This window comes from Sarcophilus harrisii, chromosome 3 (assembly GCF_902635505.1).
Source record: "Sarcophilus harrisii chromosome 3, mSarHar1.11, whole genome shotgun sequence".
In the NCBI taxonomy this organism is placed as follows: Eukaryota; Metazoa; Chordata; class Mammalia; order Dasyuromorphia; family Dasyuridae; genus Sarcophilus; species Sarcophilus harrisii.
The window spans coordinates 334,270,177-334,289,647 of record NC_045428.1 but is presented as its reverse complement, the minus strand read 5'-3'; the positions used below and the strand labels follow the sequence as shown (position 1 = coordinate 334,289,647).

The 19,471-nt window shown below is 34.8% G+C and overlaps 1 protein-coding gene across 1 annotated transcript in view; it reads left to right on the top strand.

Moving 5' to 3' along the window:
• DPP10 (dipeptidyl peptidase like 10) overlaps positions 1–19,471 on the top strand; it is an 817,253-nt gene that overhangs the window by 676,381 nt on the left and 121,401 nt on the right. The gene's annotated exons all lie outside the window — the stretch shown is intronic.

The window sequence follows — 19,471 nt, the reverse complement described above, 5'->3', positions numbered from 1 at the left end:
TTCAATTCTCTCAAAAGCCTCTTGAGCTTTCTTTTGTAAGCTGGCTTGGTAATTTAAAACACTGTCTCCCCAAAATGTCATTAACGTTATAACTGATAGGTATCAAACCCTAACACTGGTTGCATCCATTGGATATCTCCTAATTTCTGAAAAAATCATTCAATGTGTTTGCTTTTCTGTTCTTAAGGACAATTTTGTACTGTAAGCACCTTAGGGTATATTCATCTCTAAATATTGAAGGGCATTCTTTGAATTTTTTCTTGCTATTATAATTTGTAATTCCTTAGTGTTTCATGGTCTTTTTAGCATGCTTCTTTTTTCCTCATGCACATCCCAATATATCAACCATGTAATGTAATAGCATAACTTTTGGGAATGCTTTTCTTACTGGAGCAAGAGCAGCAGCAACATACATTTGACACATAGTACGGCTGTTTTTCATTCCCTGTGGCAAAACTGTCCATTTATATCTTTTATAAGGCTCAGCTAAGTTAACACTGGGCACTGAAAAGGCAAATCTTTTCATATCCTTCATATCCAGAGGGATAGAAGAGAAACAATCCTTAATATCTATGACCCAAAGAGGTCATTCTCTAGGCAACTGAGTAGGAGATGGAAGTCCAGGCTGAAGATTTCCCATAGTTTCCATCTGTTCATTCACTTTTCTTAAATCCGTTAACATCCTCCATTTTCCAGATTTCTTTTTCACAACAAACTCTGGGGAATTCCAAGGACTTAGAGAAGGTTTTAAGTGTCCTTGGTCAAGCTGCTCCTGTATATATCTAATAAGGCCTCAATTTTATTGTTACTTAAGGGCCACTGTTCTATCCACACTGGTGTATCAGTTTTCCATTGGATAGGAACAGGTGAAAGTGTTGGCAGGCCTCCAACAGCAGCCCTGCTTAAAAAACCGAAGTACTCATTTTTAACCCTAATTGCTGTAAAACGTCTCTTCCCCACAGATTGATAGGGATTTTTTCAACTAGAAAAGGAGTAAAAACTCTTGTTTTGCCTTCAAAAGTCCATCTCATAGGGTAAGCACTAACTTCAGCTGCTGTTGATCCCCCTACACCAGACATGTAGGTGTCTGCTTTAATCTTTGGCCAGTGACTGGGCTAATTGGCACCTCTAATTACTGTCTGATCTGCACCAGTGTCTACCAATCCTTCAAATGGAATGCCATTTATATAGATCGTGAGCATAGGTCGGTTAGTCGTTACAGCTGCTGTCCAGTAAATTGCTGGATTTTGTGATCTGGAATCAGAATCTGGGTGACTATCACCAAGCAGCTTATTAGGATTCTGTATGAGTAAACATAACCTGATGCTACTATTTCTCCTGGGTGATAAGTCACACATTGTCTGCCTGTATTAGTGACTGGGATATTATCTGCACATTCCCCAGTTTCCCACATTAGTGTGTGGATGGACACTGTTTTGTACTTACTCTCAGGAGGTAAAATGGTCAAGCTTACTGTGCCTGGAGGCAAGGGATCCATAGACTGGAGAGGAACAGATTTCACCTCTCCAGGGGGTATCTCAGTTGTCTCAGCTGCATACAACTCTATTCTCCCTAATTTTAATCCCTTTCTCCCATCATATGGCTTCCTGGCTGATTGATCATATTGGGGTATTGGCTGTCTGGGCACTCTCTGGGTGCACCATTGGCTCCCATCATGTCCCAAGTGTTTTTTGCCTGGGGCCCTGGGGCTGAGTCCCTCATCCCGTTTCCCTGAACCTGTCTACATTCTGAGGCCCAATGGAAGCCTCTGTTGCATTTTGGACATGGGGTACTGGGACTTGTTCTCCCACCCTGCTTTCTCACTCCGCCTCTATACCAACATTGAGCTTTCAGATGCCCTACTTTACCACACTGAAAACATTGACGTGTCTCTCTAGAAGTCCCTTGGTGGAAGGGACCCTGTCTACCCATGTTGGGATCTTGGGAAGACTGCATCATAGTCTGGCTATAAAAGGCATTTGTGCCCACTGTGGCACAGCGTCTTATGAACTCCTCTAAAGGAGCATCCTTGGGCAGTCCTAGTATAATCTTTCTGTACATCTCATTAGCATTTTCCTTAGCAAGTTGCCTTATTAAAACATCTGTTGATGAATTTTCCCCATTAGTTCTTGTTAGCAGTCTGCAATCTTCCCACAAAGTCAGCAAAGGGTTCATCTGGCCCTTGTGTTATTTTTGTGAAGGCCTCACCTTTGTCATTTTTATTGTGAATCGAAGTCCACGCTTTGATAGCATTAGCAGCAATTTGCTCATATGCTGCTACTGGATAATCAATCTGTGCTGTGACGTCTGCATATGGACCTATACCTGTTAGTAGGTCATAGGTGATCGCAGCATGAACAGCATTTTGACTATTTTGTTGGGCTTGTATCCTACAGAGCTCACTATATTCAGAAAGCCATATGTAATTTTGTCCAGGTTCTAGGCATACCCTTGCTATAGATTTCCAGTCATAAGGAGTCAAGATTTCAAAAGCCAAATTCTGTAATAGCATCTTAACATAAGCTGATGTAGCCCCATAAAGAGTGCAAGCCTTTTTTCAGGTCTTTAATGATTTCTACCTTAAAAGGGGCTTATCTTCCACTTACTTGACCTGAGACATTAAATTGGGAAATTACAGGAAAGATAAGTGGCTGGAGCTCCGGACATCCACGCCCTTTTCTTTGGCCTTCATTAAGCCCTCTTGCAGTCTACTCATAATTGGTGCTGGTGCTGTCACTGCCCCCCCCCCCGCCCCTCCTCCCTCCATCCTGGATGGTGGAGTTGGTGGAGGAGAGTCAATCACTTGCTCCTGAGTTGGGGCTGAAGCTGCCTCCTGAGGTGGGAAGTCACCACACCCTTGCTCACTTAAGTCTCCATGCCCTGTGGGGATATGGTCATTAATCTCTTCATTGTCTTCCTCCTTAATATCATGGCTACTCCAAGAAGGAGCAGAAGGAGCCACAGGTTTTTTCTTTCTTCTAGGGATAGGGTTTCTTAGTGCTAACTGAATTATATTGTATAAATAAAATGCCTCGATGGAAATTGAATGAGGACCGTTTTCACTGTAATACGTGGACACTGTTGTCCAACCAGGTACCAGTTATCTTGGGCGCCAAATGTGAAGATCATGTATTTTTAAATCAGAAGGAGTCAGGAATTCAGGTTAGGGGAAAATCGTCAGTCTTTATTCTCAGTGAAGAAGGATCGGAGGTGGAAGAGAATTGGCGATAGCAATGTGTGCAGCTGAGTCAAGAAGCTAGCTAGACCAGCAGTCACACGACCAGCAGCTAGGAGCATCAAACCCAGGCCCAAACTCTCCCAGCTTCTCTTCCTGTCTCTCTCTCTGCCTCCACCCACCAAAATCGTCATTTCCTATACAACACATCAGGACTTGCACAGAGAGTTGGCAGGGATCATTCTTTATCCAATCATGTATATTAATAGAGTATAGCCCAATTACTATTTAGCCTCACGTACTTGGGACCTCAGTGCATCAACTCAAGCCTCAGCCCATTGCAGAGAATGGCTTGATTTTTTATAAATTAGAATTAATTCTCTATATATTTTGGAAATGAGGCCTTTATCGAACCTTTAACTGTAAAAATATTTTCCCAGTTTATTGCTTCCCTTCTAATCTTTTCGGCATTAATTTTGTTTGTACAAAAACTTTTCAGTTTGGTATAGTCGAAATTTTCTATTTTGTGATCAGTAATGATCTCTAGTTCTTCTTTGGTCATAAAGTCCTTCCCCTTCCACAGGTCTGAGAGGTAAACTATCCTGTGTTCCTCTAATTTATTAATAATTTCATTCTTTATGCCTAGGTCATGAACCCATTTTGACCTTATCTTGGTGTACGGTGTTAAGTGTGGATCATGCCTAGTTTCTGCCATATTAGTTTCCAATTTTCCCAGCAATTTTTATCAAACAGTAAGTTCTTATCCCAAAAGCTGGGGTCTTTGGGTTTGTCAAAGACTAGGTTGCTATAGTTATTGACTGTTTTGTCCCTTGAACCTAACCTATTCCACTGATCAACTAATCTTTTCCTTAGCCAATACCAAATGGTTTTGGTAACTGCTGCTCTATAATATAATTTTAGATCTGGTACAGCTAAGCCACCTTCATTTGATTTTTTTTTCATTAATTCCCTTGAAATTCTTGACCTTTTGTTTTTCCATATGAATTTTGTTGTTATTTTTTTCTAGGTCATTAAAATAGTTTTTTGGGAGTCTGATTGGTATAGCACTAAATAAATAGATTAGTTTAGGTAATATTGTCATCTTTATTATATTTGCTCGAATGGCAAACTTCTAATGCTCTTAGCCTCCTATCTTCATTGACTATTACATACCTTCTTTTACCTTGTCTGTTGCTGTTGCCTAAGGGAGAATATGCCAAGCTTGAAGGCAAGAGAAATCGGGTTAAAAACTCATATTTTTAACTCATGATCTATGGTACTATGGATAAGCTACTTGCTCAAATGGAGTTTTGGTTCCTTATTTGTAAGGTAAAGATAATACCTGTAGTGCTAAACTATAGGAATTATTGTAAGATTCAAGTAAAATCACATGTATTGTTTCTTAGACAAGAGCAATGACTGAACAAATTGAGGTTATATGAATTTATTGAAATATTATTGTTGTCTAAGAATTGGTGAAAGAGATGAGTTCAGTAATTCTTAAAGTATGAACTTATGTAAAGTAAATTTAATAAAAAAGAGATTAATTTATACAAGATGCCAACACTGAAAAGAAAACCAACTGTAAGACTTAGAATTCCTGATTATCTCCTCTTGCCTTGATTCTCTACAGACTCTATTTTTTGGTATATTTTGATCCTGGTAAATCTTGATCTGGTAAAATTCTCTATGCACTTTTGAATTCCTCTCTGGGACCAACATTTGAAGAAGGAGCTAAATGCTTCATCTCGCTATCATATTGATTCTTAGTGAACTCAAAACTCTCCTTGTGTGCTATATTGTCCCTGTACTGGTAACTTTCTTCCACTTTTTCTACTACCTCTGCGTGTACTATCTTTCCCCCATTAGGAACTCCTTGAGAAAACAAGTTTTCTTCCTTATTTCTACTAGAATTTAAAATGCTTAGCATAGTACCTGTAGAGAGGACTTAATAAATGCTTTACCTTTTACCATTTAATCTTATATCCAAAAGACCCATAGTAAAGCATAGCATAGACCTCATCACAGAGAAGCAATGAATAGCCATATAAGAAAATCTGTCCTTTCTAATATTCTACAATAGCAAGATACATTTTTTACATGATCAATGTAAATTTCAATTTTGCTTATCACAAGGATTTATTTGTTTCACTTATTTGATATATTTTTCCTTTTATTTCTCTGTTTTTTAAAATTTTTATTAGCTTTTAATTTTTTAAAATACATGCACAGAGAGTTCTTGAAATTCACCTTCCCAAAAACCCATAATCCAAATCCTTTTTCCCACCTTTCCTGTAGAGAGCAAGCAATCTATTATATAGCAAATATGTAACTCCTCTACACAGACCTCTATAAACATGCTGCACAATATAAATCATATCAAAAAGGAAAAAAATGAAAAAGAAACAAAAAGCAAGTAAACAACAAAAATGATGAAAACACTATGTTGTGATCCATATTCAGTCTGCACAGTCAATCCCCTGAAATGCAGATGGCTTCCTCCATCACAAGTCCACTGAAATTGTGAAAAGAGCCTCATCCATCATAATCGATCATAGTATAATCTTGTTGTTGTATACAGGGGTCTCCATGTTTCACTTACTTCACTTAGCATCAGTTCATACAAATCTCCCCCAGCCCCTTCAAAACATCATGCTGATCATTTCCCATAGAACAATAATATTCTACAACATTCATATACCATAACTCATTCAGCCATTCTCCAACTGATGGGCATCAACCCTGTCTCCAGTTCCCTGCCACAACAACAACAACAACAACAACAACAACAACAACAACAACAACAACAACAACAACAACAACAACAACAACATCAACAACAACAACAACAACAAAGGCTTCCACAAACATCTTTGCACATGTAGATTCCTTTCACCTCTTCATGATCTCTCTGGGCTTTAGTTCCAGCAGAGACACTACCTGTAGGGATAGCAATGATTATTTTGGCTGATATGAAATATGCTCATGTATCAACATCTAGCCCAACAGTAAATATGTGTTGTGCTCATACAATGAAGCCTAGGAATCCAATGGATATTATTGCCCACACTATTCCAATGTAGCCAAAAGGTTCTTTTTTGCCTGAATAGTATGTAACAATGTGAGAAATAATTCCGAAACCTGATAGGATTAAAATATATACTTCAGGGTGACAAAAGAATCAGAATAGATGTTGATATAGGATCGAGTCACCTCCACGGGCCAAAAGCAATTTTCAAAAAATTAGATCTAACCAGACTAAATGAGATATTTACAGAACTCTTCTTTAGTAAGTATTAGTTCATTCACTGGCTATGGATCTTGATTAAAAACTGATGTCAAAAAGTTGGACATAAAGATAAAGAGATTAGCCCCCAATCCTACATGAGGCATATGTCTAAATTCTCTCTGCCAGTCTTTTCCTAAACAGATATCTCTTTTCTGAACAGGCTTTTTAGAGAGGATTTAATGTCACTTTCTGGAGTTAGGCACAAAATATCAGATCTCAATCCCCAATTTATAAATGGGCAAAGGCTATAAATAGAAAGTTTTCAGATAAAGAAATTAAAATTATTTATCCTCATATAAAATAAATTCTCTAAATTACTATTGATTAAAAAGAATCAAATGAAAACAACTATGAGATACCACTTTGAACTTCTAGATTAGCTAAGATAAGAGGAGATAATGATAACTGTTGAAGGGAATGTGGGAAAACTGGGACACTGTTGCATTATTGATGGGGTTGTGAAATGATCCAGCCTTCTGGAAAGCAGTTCAGACCTGTTTCCAAAAGACTATAAAACTGTGCATAGCCTTTGACCCAGCAGTGAGTTACTTGGTCTGTATCTCAAAGACATCATAAGGGAGGGAAAAGGACTTACATGTGAAAAAAATGTTTGTAGCAGCTCTTTTTGTGATGGCAAGAATTAGAAAGTGGATAGATGCCCATCAATTTAAGAATGATTGAATAAGTTATGAAGAATAAAGTAAGAAATTGTTCTATAAAAAATAATGAACAAGCTAATTTTAGAAGGACCTGGAAAGTTTTATACAAACTGATGCTGAGTAAAGCAAGAAGAACCAGAAATACATTGTACAAAGTAACACCAAGATTGTGGGTTAATCAACTATGACAGATCTGGTTATTCTTAGTGATTCAGTGATCCAAGACAATCCCAATAAACTTTGGATGGAAAATGCTATCCACATCCAGAAAGAGAGCTATGGAAAATGAATGTAAAGCAATACATGCTACATTCATTTTTTTTCTTCTTTTTCTTCTGTTTTATTTTCTATCATTTTTTTCCCTTTTGTCCTCATTTTTCTTTCCCAATATAATTCAGAAGGAAATATGAAAAAAAAATGTTTAGGTAAAACCAAAAAAGTCATTTTTGTGTGTAATATAAAATTTGGCAAAATATTTTTTTAATTTAAAATATATAAATATTTAAAATATATTTTAAAATTATTTATTTAAAATAAAATTTAAAAAAATGAATATCAGATCTTGATATTCCCCCCCCCCAATAATTGCTCCTAGATTGTGACCAATGAAAACAAATTTCACAAGAGACTTAAGGGCATTCTTTGTAGGCTGACATAGGCCAAAAATAAGTTTCCACTAACTTCACTCTGAGATTAGAAGTTGGCCAGAGAGTGTTTAAGACCAACCAGAAAGGGGAAGAAAATATCCCCTCTTTACCAAGATCTGTTGTAGCCTTTTAATGGCTGCATTGGTTTTGTTTGTGCATATCAAATAAATTATTTATACAAAAACATGTGTGTATATATACATATATAGTCTAAATTTAATCCCACTCCTCCCATTGGTGCTATGTAAATTTGTGAGGAGTGAACCAGGTTCTTAGAAGAAGATTTTATATTAAGTATGTATGTTAGTACTAACTACTATATTGTGTTAGAGCAATAGTAACTGCCTTCAGGAGACAAAAACAGATGGGAAATGCTGTAATTATTTTTATTCTTCCTCTTTCTTTCTCCTTCTGCTCTTCATTATTCTCCTGTTCCTCCTTTCTTTTCTTCCTCATCTTCTTTATTCTCCCTTTCCTCCTCCTTTACTTTCATTAGCCTCCCCCAACTGGAACAATTAATTTTTGTCCTACTAAGTTTTCATTTTTATTCTTTTCAAATATTCTCTGAATAAATAGGCTTTTCAAAAGGTTTTGTTTTTTAAATGGAGCTACTTTACTATGCCTCTAAATCCAAAACATTCTGCTTTCTTTGAATGGCCAATTTAGGGGATCTAGCCTAAGCCTCTGTGGCTCATTATTTAGTTTTGGTGTCTTGGAATAAGCATGAGTAACAGTTGTTTTTCTTTCTGGTCAGAACCTTTAAAGATCTTCCTTTCTTATACCAAAATATTTGGAATTGGACCGACTTTTTGTCTTTCTCTTTGTCTAGTCCTTAGTTATTGAATGGGCATAACCTCAGAAAAACCTAGACTAGGAAAATAGAGTTGTATAAGAAATGTTTTTCTACATTATTGGAACTTGCAATCTATTTGGCAAAATGAAACATGCACAATTAAAAAAAAAACATAGGAAGGATAGTAGACAATATACATAATACAAGTATATGATAACATGCAAATAAAAATATTCTAACAATAGTGATCAGAGAAGAGGTAAATCAAATTCTGTTGGGATGATCAGGAAAATGACCTGCCACAAGGAAGGAAGTATTAAAGTTTGGATTTGAAAGATTATGAATATTTTTCCCTAGCTAACAGAGAATATTGTGGGTTTTTTAAAAGAACAAAATGGTTGCCTGAAAATTATAAAAAATCAGGACACTGAAAAGGTATGTATAGAGTTTAGTCAGTAATGAATCAGGTTGGCTGGAATTCAGAAGTTACAGAGCAAAAAACTTACTAAAGTCAGTTACTAGCATTTATAATTCTTAATATGATCCATTCATTGTGAAAAGTGCCTGGAATACAATGAAAGACGACAAAGGAAAAGGAGGAAGAGAGGAAAAGAGAAAAAAAAACAGGAAGAGAAGATAAAAGAAAAACATCTCTCCTCATATAAGGAACTCATACTGTAAGGGAATGGGAAAGAAGGATGGAGACAACATGCAACAGGCCAGAAAGTGATTGTTTTTAAATTATGAGTAAAAGAATTTTGATTTATTCTTATCATCCAAAAGAAGTCAGTTAAGTACTTAATGAGTCAGTGGCATGATAAAAATACTTTAATAAGATTAATGTGAAACACTCATAAAAGATTAATTGGAAATTGGAAACAGATTGAAGTCTATTTCAATAATCAAAACATTAGATAATAAAACATTGAACTGTTCTTTATAACTTTCCAGTGTAAAGCATATGAATTTTAATTTCAGTATTTCTTTTATGTTTAATGAAATTTTGTTTCAATAGTAGATATCAAAATATTATAGTGAGAGCATAGGTGTACCTATTAATGAAAAATAGGCAAAAAAAGAAACCCTTTTACTATTCGAAGCATTATTCTTCATCATAGTAATATTCTCTAATAAATCTGAAATTTTTGAAATCCCATTTTATATACTTAATATATAAGGCTAATTAATATATGTCACACTTTATTTTTCAGTGTGTTCTTGGCTTAATTAAATCAAAATTCTACTGAGTACTAAATGAATCTTGTTCGGGGATATTAATTGTAGATATGTACAATATGTACAATAATGATATTGGATTGCTTTTAACTATTTTAGAAGGAATTTGCAAAATCTTTGGGTAGTTTTATATTTGAAATATAAATATATTTATTTAGCAAAGGGCAAAACTTTCTTAAAATTAAATCATGTGAAATAAAGTCTCTAACAAATGTGGGAGGAAATGTTCATGTGAGATAGCCAAGGCTGGTTCCACCTTGTGACTTTTTCAATTTGTTTTCTTATCTGCATGCCTAAAAACTGGAACGCATTGGGCACAAAGCCATTGATAAATATGTGAGAACCCTTTCCATTTCTGCAAGCCCACTTTCATGGAATTTCTTCTAAGAATTTTGGAAGCTTATTTGCTTTGAGCATTGTTATAAGAGGAAAATATATTAACATTAAAAACTCTTTCCCCTTTATTGTCTTTAGTCTGTGAGTTGGAGAAAATAAAGAAAGCTATTTATTCATTGAAAGACTGAAGGATTGCTCTCCCACAATGTGATTGGACAAAATATCTGTTAACTACCCTCATATCCTTTCAGTCTAAGCAACCCAAATTTAATTGAATGGGGAAACCACTCTGAAGTGGGTGTATGAGATAGATCTTGCCTAATATAGCCTTTCCATTATCTCTTAAATCCCCACTCCAAATTTGTATCCATTTATACCAAACTGTACTGAGGAATTTTGTTTTTGTTTTTGTATTTCTCTTTTGGATATACAAGCATTTTGACTGTTGGTGTCCTGACTACTAAACTCCATTGTACTTACCTATTTTGTATGTGTATTTATTCATTTTACATTTTTGATGTATAGACTTTTTAAACATAATTATAATTTTTTTTTTATTGACAATAACCCATGCCTGGGTAACTTTTTATAACATTATCCCTTGCACTCACTTCTGTTCCGACTTTTCCCCTCCCTCCCTCCACCCCCTCCCCCAGATGGCAAGCAATCTTATACATATTAAATATGTCACAACAGTATATCTAGATACAATATATGTATGCAGAACCTAACAGTTCTCTTGTTGCACAGGGAGAATTGGATTCAGGAGGTAAAAATAACCTGGGAAGAAAAACAAAAATGCTAACAGTTTACATTCATTTCCCAGTGTTCTTTCTTTGGGTGTAGCTGCTTCTGTCCATCACTGATCAATTGAAACTGAGTTAGATCTTCTCTTTGTTGAAGAAATCCACTTCCATCAGAATACATCCTCATACATTATCATTGTTGAAGTATATAACGATCTCCTGGTTCTTCTCATTTCACTCAGCATCACTTCATGTAAGCTTCTCCAAGCCTCTCTGTATTCATCCTGCTGGTCATTTCTTACAGAACAATAATATTCCATAACATTCATATAACACAATTTACCCAAACATTCTCCAATTGATGGGCATCCATTCATTTTCCAGTTTCTAGCCACTACAGACAGAGCTGCCACAAACATTTTGCTACATATAGGTCCCTTTCCCTTCTTTAGTATCTCTTTAGGGTACGAGCCCAGTAGTAGCACTGTTGGATCAAAGGGTTATCACAGTTAGATAACTTTTTGGACATAATTTCAAATTGCTCTCCAGATTGGTTGGATTCATTCACAACTCCACCAACAATGCATCAGCATTCAGTTTTCCTGCATCCTCTCCAACATTCATCATTATTTTTTCCTGTCATCTTAGCCAATCTGACAGATGTGCAGTGGTATCTCAGAGTTGTCTTAATTTGCATTTCTCTGAACAATAGTGATTTGGAACACTCTTTAATGTGAATGGGAAAAGTTTCAATTTCATCATCTGAAAGTTGTCTGTTCATACCCTTTGACCATTTATCAATTGGAGAATGGCTTGAGTTCTTATAAATTAGAGTCAATTCTCTATATATTTTGGAAATGAGGCCTTTATCAGAAACTTTAACTGTGAAAATATTTTCCCAGTTTGTTGCTTCCTTTCTAATCTTGTTTGCATTAGTTTTGTTTGTACAAAGGCTTTTTAATTTGATATAATCAAAATTTTCTATTTTGTGATCAATAATGATCTCTAGGTCATCTTTGGTTACAAATTTCTTCCTCCTCCACAAGTTATGAGAAGTAAACTATCCTATATTCCTCTAATTTATTTATAATCTCATTCTTTAAGCCTAAATCATGAACTCATTTTGGTCTTATCTTGGTATACGGTGTTAAGCGTGAGTCAGTGCCTAATTTCTGCCTTACTAATTTCCAGTTATCCCAGCAGTTTTTGTCAAATAGTCAATTCTTAACCTAAAAGTTAGGATCTTTGGGTTTGTCAAACACTAGATTGCTATAGTTGAATACTTTGTCTTGTGACCCTAACCAATTGCACTGATCAACTAGTCTATTTCTTAGCCAATACCAGATTGTTTTGGTGACTGCTGCTTTATAATATAGTTTTAGATCAGGTACAGCTAGGCCACCTTCATTTGATTTTTTTGCCCATTAATTCTCTTGAGATTCTCGACCTTTTGTTCTTCCAAATGGATTTTGTTGTTATTTTTTCTAGATCATTAAAATATTTTCTTGGAAAGCTGATTGGTATAGCACTAAATAAATAGATTAGTTTAGGGAGTATTGTCATCTTTATTACATTCACTTGGCCTATCCAAGAGCACTTAATATTTTTTCAATTATTTAAATCTGACTTTATTTGTCTGGAAAGTTTTTTTGTAATTTTGCTGATATAATTCCTGACTTTCTTTTGGTAGATAGATTCCCAAATATTTTATGCTATCGACAGTTATTTTGAATGGAATTTCTCTTTGTATCTCTTGCTGTTGGATTTTGTTGGTGATGTATAAAAATGCTGAAGATTTATGGGGATTTATTTTATACCCTGCAACTTTGCTAAAGTTATGAATTATTTCTAATAGCTTTTTAATAGACTCTCTGAGGTTCTCTAAGTATACCATCATATCATCTGCAAAGAGTGATAGTTTGGTTTCCTCATTACCTACTCTAATTCCTTTAATCACTTTCTCGACTCTTATTGCCAAGGCTAGCATTTCTAACACAATATTGAATAATAATGGTGATAGTGGGCAACCTTGCTTCACCCCTGATCTTACTAGGTAAGGTTCCAGTTTTTCCGCATTGCATACGATGCTTACTGACAGTTTTAAATATATGTTCATGACTATTTTAAGGAAAAGTACATTTATTCCTATCCTCTCAAGTGTTTTTATTAAAAAGAGATGTTGGATTTTATCAAATGCTTTTTCTGCATCTATTGAGATGATCATATGTTTTTTGTTAATTTGGTTATTGATATAGTCAATTATGCTAATAATTTTTCTAATATTGAACCAGCCCTGCATTTCTGGTATAAATCCTACTTGGTCATAGTGTATTATCCTGGGGATGATTTTCTGTAATCTTATTGCTAATATTTTATTTAAGATTTTAGCATCAATATTCATTAGGGAGATTGGTCTATAACTTTCTTTCTCTATTTTCAACCTACCTGGTTTAGGTTTCAATTCATAAGAGTAATTTGGTAGGACTCCTCCATTCCTTATTTTTTTCAAATAGCTAATATAATGTTGGGGCTAATTGTTCTTTAAATGTTTGGTAATATTCACATGTAAATCCATATGATCCTGAGGATTTATTTTTAGGGAGTTGATTAATAGCTTGTTCTGTTTCTTTTTTCTGAAATGGTACTATTTAAGCAATTTACTTCCTCCTCTGTTAATCTGGGAAGCCTATATTTTTTGAGGTAGTCATCCATTTCACTTAGGTTATCAAATTTATTGGCATAAAGTTGAACAAAGTAACTTATTATTATCGCTCTAATTTCTTCTTCAGTGGAGGAAAGTTCCCCTTTTTCATTTTTAAGACTAACAATTTGATTTTCCTTTTTTTTATTCTTAATCAGATTTACCAATGGCTTATCTATTATATTGTTTTTTTTTTCATAAAACCAACTCTTACTTTTATCTATTAATTCAATATTTTTTTACTTTCAATATTATTAATTTCTCCTTTTAATTAAATTCTCCTATTAATTTAAAGCTTAGTATTTGATTGGGGAGTTTTCATTTGGTTTTTTTCTAGCTTTTTAAGTTGCAAGCACAGTTCATTGATCTTCTCTTTCTCTATTTTATTCAAGTAATCCTCTGAAGATATAAAATTTCCCCTTATTACCACTTTGGCTGCATTCCACAAATTTTGGTATGATGTCTCATCATTGTCCTTATCTTGAGTGAAATTTTTAATTTTGTCTATAATTTGCTGTTTCACCCAATCATTCTCTAAGATGGCATTATTTAGTTTCCAACTACTTTTTGGTCTATTTACCCCTAACTTTTTGTTGAATGTAGTTTTTATTGCATTTTGATCTGAAAGGAAAGAATTTACTATTTCTGCCTTCCTGCATTTCATTCTGAGGTTTTTATGTCCTAATATATGGTCAATTTTTGTATAGGTTCCATGAACTGCTGAGAAGAACGTGTACTCCTTTCTGTCAACATTCAGTTTTCTCCAAAGATCTATTATATATAATATTTCTAATATTCCAATCTTTAATTTCTTTCTTATTTGTTTTGTGATTTATCTAATTCTGAGAATTCAAGATTCAAATGTCCCACTATTATAATTTTGCTGTCTATTTCTTCTTGCAACTCTCTTAACTTCTCCTTTAGGAAGTTAGATGCTATACCACATGGTGCATATATGTTTAGTATTGATATAGCTTCATTGTCTATAGTACCCTTTAGCAAGATATTATTTCATTCCTTCTCTCTATTGATTAGATCAATTTTTGCTTTTGCTTGATCTGAGATAAGGATGGCTACCCCCCTTTTTTTTTTTATTTCACCTGAAGCATAATAGATTCTTCTCCAGCCTTTTACCTTTACCCTGTATGTATCTTCCTGCTTTAAATATGTTTCTGGTAAACAACATACTATAGGGTTCTGGCTTTTGATCCAATCTGCTATCCGCCTCCGCTTTATGGGAGAGTTCATCCCATTCACATTTACAATAAAAATTACTAATTCTGTGTTTCCTGCCATCCTAACATCCCCAGATTATGCTTCTTTTTCTTGTACCCCTTCCCCCCTTCCCTAGTATTGAACTTATGGGTCCCACTTGTATCACACAGCTCTCCCTCTTTATCATCCCTCCATCCTCTGTTTGAATTCCTTCCCCTTTCTTGTACCCTTCCCTTATTACTCTTTTTCCTTTTTCCTTTTCCTCTCCTACTCTTTTATTAGGTGAGAGTAGATTCTCTGTAAAACAAACATGTCAATTATTTCCTCTTTGAGCCAACTCTGATGAGAGTAAGATTCACACAATGTTCCTCCCCCTTTCTAAGTTCCCTCAGATATGATAGGTTTCCTTTGCTTCATGGTGGGATGTATTTCCCCTCTTTTTATCTTCCCTTTTCCCTTTTTCTGACACTATCCCCTTTCCATTTCTACTTCCCTTTTTATGTTATGTCAGTAAAATCAAATTATACATATGTTTTTTGTTTATATACACAACAGAAATAAACAATTCTCAAGAGTTCCTTTTACCTTTTTCTACTTCTCTTGAGTCCTATGGTTGGAGATCAATTTTTTTTTAATCTATTTTTTTTTTCCTTAGAAACAAATGAAATTCCTCTGTTTCATTAAATGTCCATCTTCTTCCATGGGGAAAAAAATGCTTAGCTTAGCTGGGTAGTTTACTCTTGGCTGCATTCCAAGTTCTTTTGCCTTTCAGAATGTCATATTTCAGACCCTTCAATCCTTTAATGTTGAGGCAACCAGATCTTGAGTGAGCCTTATTGTGGCACCTTGGTATTTAAATTGTTCTTTCCTGGCTGCTTGTAATATTTTTTCTTTAGTCTGAAAATTCTGAAATTTGGCCACAATATTCCTTGGAGTTTTTATTTTAGGGTCTTTTTCAGGAGGTGTTCGATGAATTCTTTCAAATCCTATTTTACCTTCCAGTTCTATTACTTCTAGGCAGTTCTCTGATGATTTCCTGCAAAATGGTATCTAGGCTCTTTTTTTCATCAAAATTTTCGGGTAGTCCAATTATCCTTAGGTTCTCTCTCCTAGATCTATTTTCCAGATCTGTTGTTTTTGCAAGTAATTATTTGACACTTTTTTCCAATCTTTCATTTTTTTGGTTTTGCTTGACTGATTCTTGATGTCTCAATGAATCAGTCATTTCTATTTTTTCAGTTCTGATTTTTAGTGAGTTATTTTCTTCAATTTTTTTTTTTTTGGTATATGTCCAATTGAGTTTTTAAATGAGTTGTTTTGCTCTATGGAATTTTTTCCCATTTCATTATTTTTTTAGTGAGTTATTTTCTTTTTCCAATTCACAATTTCTGTTTCCTTGCACTTCTTTGGAGTTTTTTTTAACCTTTTCTAATTCACATTTCAGGAAGTTATTGCTCTCTTGCATAGCTTCTCTTTCCTTTCCCCATTTTTCTTCTAGTTCTCTTTTAAGATTTTTAATAGTTTCTTCTAGGAGAGCTTTTTGTATTGGGTACCAACAATTGTCTGGAGACTGTCTGCTATTAGTCTTCTCAGGGTTGTAAAGCTGCTCTCTTTCTGTATAGAAGCTATCATTTGTCCTTTTGACTTTTTTACTCATTTTTTAAAGCCTGTAGTGTCTGCCTTCAGGGCCAGGAGGTTACCAGCTTCCTCTGCAGAGCAGTGATAGGTATATGGACGGGTAGCTGTCTTGCCAGTGGGCTACAAAGAGCATCGAGGTACTGAAGTGCTCTGGGAAAGAGTTCCCCACCTGGAAGTAATTCAAGCCTGCAGGGATAAGCTGGTAAAGGGCCCTGCAAAGAACCCTCATGTGGGGATTAACAACTGCCCTGGGACTAGATGCTAAACACTGAAAGTTTTACTACCCCAAGCCAAAGCCCACCCTGGGGCTATGGGTATTAGTGGCTGAGCAATGAATAGACCTACAGGGACCAGAAGTGTCTCTGCCCCACTGGGGAAGTTCTATTGCCCCAGGCCAAGCCCCACATTGTGCGGATTAGAGGCTGCCCTAGGCTGTCCCCACCTGCTGTGCAGATTTGTAACTGCCCCCTGCAAAGGCCCTGCACTGCTGAATGTGCTGGCTGTGTTACGGGTCTGCTAGAGTCACTTCCGATTTTGAGTGTTTATAGCCAGATCTTAATAGGTTCTGGCATTTCTGTTTTAGGCTTTAATTTCTCTGCTGGTTTATTGCTTTGTAATCAAGGCAGAGCAGTTAGCCTATAGCAGAGTTGTCTCCATAGTCCCTCCCTGACTGTACTGGTCTGTTCCTGGTCCCTCAGGACAAACCTTTACTGGTGATCTTCCAGATTATCTTTTGCTGATAAATTTTGTGCTTCTAATCTTCATGAATTTTAGCAGTCAAGTGCTATTTTTGAGGCTGAATTTAACAGTTGGTTGTGAGGGGATGAGAAGAGCTTAGAAAGTGGCGTGTGCCTTCTCCATCATCTTGCCTGCTTGATGGATAGACTTGTTTGAACTTGTATTCCTTTATATAATGTAAAGTTCATTTCAATAGGAATATTTCATTCTTTGAATTTTTATCCCAGTAGCTTGCAAAGAACCTTGCACATATCTAATCAATGTGTTTTGATTAATTGAACTGTCTACAACAAATTTTGTCACAGATCTTATTTAACCAGATGATAGGTATTGCTTTTTTCTGTCCTGTTTAGAACAGTGCCAAACATAAGTCATTATAAAATACACTTCTTTTCATAAATGTATTGCCTGTTATTCAGAGTCCACGTATTTAATGAATACCCTGTTTTGCACATTTTCCTTAATACTTTAAATATTTTGTTAGGTTTTTTTTTCAGTGATGGTACCCAAATAAAGTATATTAAATTGTACTTTAGAAGACAAAAGAAATACTTTCTTGTAAAACACTGTGTCAGTGAAGGGAAAAGTTGTGTCAATTTGAAAATGTTTTGAGAAAATGGATGTGTTGATAAACTTTCCAGAAATCATTTGATTTTCTTTTAAATCCACCCAAATCTTACTATTTTTATGACAAGGGTATCACCATGTTCCTAATCAGCTCAACTTTTCATTCTCATTTCCATCATAGATTTAAACTACTGCCAATTAATTTTATATTGCCCACTATGACACACACACACACACACACACACACACACACACACACACACACATACACACCAAAAAGACAAAACAAATACCCATGAATTTTACATGTGTGTGTATTAAAATATATTAATTAATTAATGTTAATTAAAAAGAAACCAATTTATAAGAGAAGATAGATAGATAGATATCTTAGTAAATTGGTTTCTTTTTAATTCACATTACTTTATGAATCATGGTAAAAGAAAAAAAGAGAAAAAAAGAAAAAAAGAGAAAAATCAGAGCAAAAAGGAAAAACCATGTGAAAGATTAAAAAAAAAACTCAGAAAAAGAAGTGAACATAGCATGTGTTGATTTATATCATCTCCTTAGTTCTTTTTCTAGAAGCAGATAGCATCTTCAGTCCAAAGTCTACTGGGATTGCTTTGGATCACTGAGTCACTGAGAAGAACCAAGTTTTTCACAGTTGATCATTGCACATTCTTACTGTTATTTTGTATAATGTATTCCTGGTCCTCTTTTTGTCACTCAGCATCAGTTCATGTAAATCTTTCCAGGCTTTTCTAAAATTAGTTTGTGCATCATTTTGATGGAACAATAATATTTCATTATTTTCATATACCACCACTTGTTCAGCCATTCCCCAATTAATGAGCATATACTCATTTTCCAATTCTTTGCCACCAGAAAAAAGAACTTCTACATTTTTCACATGTGGATCCTTTTCATACCTCTATGATTTTCTGGGGATACGGCCAGTAATGGCAGTGCTGAGTTAAAGGATATGTAAGGTGTTATAACCCTTTGGACATAGTTCAAAATTTTCAGCATGGTTGGATTATTTCACAATTCCATCAACAATGCATTAGTGTCTCATTTTCCCTATATTCCCTCCAACATTTAGCGATACCTTTTCCTGTCATAGTGTGAAGTGTGAAGTGAAATCCCAGAGTTGTTTTAATTTGGGTTTCTCTAGTAAGTAGAGATTTATAACATTTTTTTCCTCCATATAACTATAGGTGGCTTTAATTTGTATACCTTCTATTTATAAATAATGTGTATTCAGGTGTGTGTGTGTGTGTGTGTGTGTGTGTTTGTGTGTGTGCATGTGTGTGTGTATGTATGCATGTATCTTTTATATACTTTTGAAGTGTTTAATTCCTGTGACTAGAATGTCTATCCTTCTTATTTTCATGTTTTAGAATCCCTGACTTCTTTTAGAATTCAAATCCCATCTGTAAAAAACATCCTTTCTTTGTAATCATCGAAAACAAATTTAACCATAATTAATCATTTAATTTTAATTAATAAGGAATAATTACTAATTATAATAACAAAAATTCACAATATGAGGAGAGATAAAGCATGACACTATATTACTAAAGGTATAATTGATAATGTAATAATATCAATACTAACATATACACAAACATCAGTATGATATCTAAATTCATAATGATAAATTATGTTAGTTGGAATTGAGGACAAAAATTCCTAATAGTAACATAATTCTTGTAGTAGATGTTAATGTTA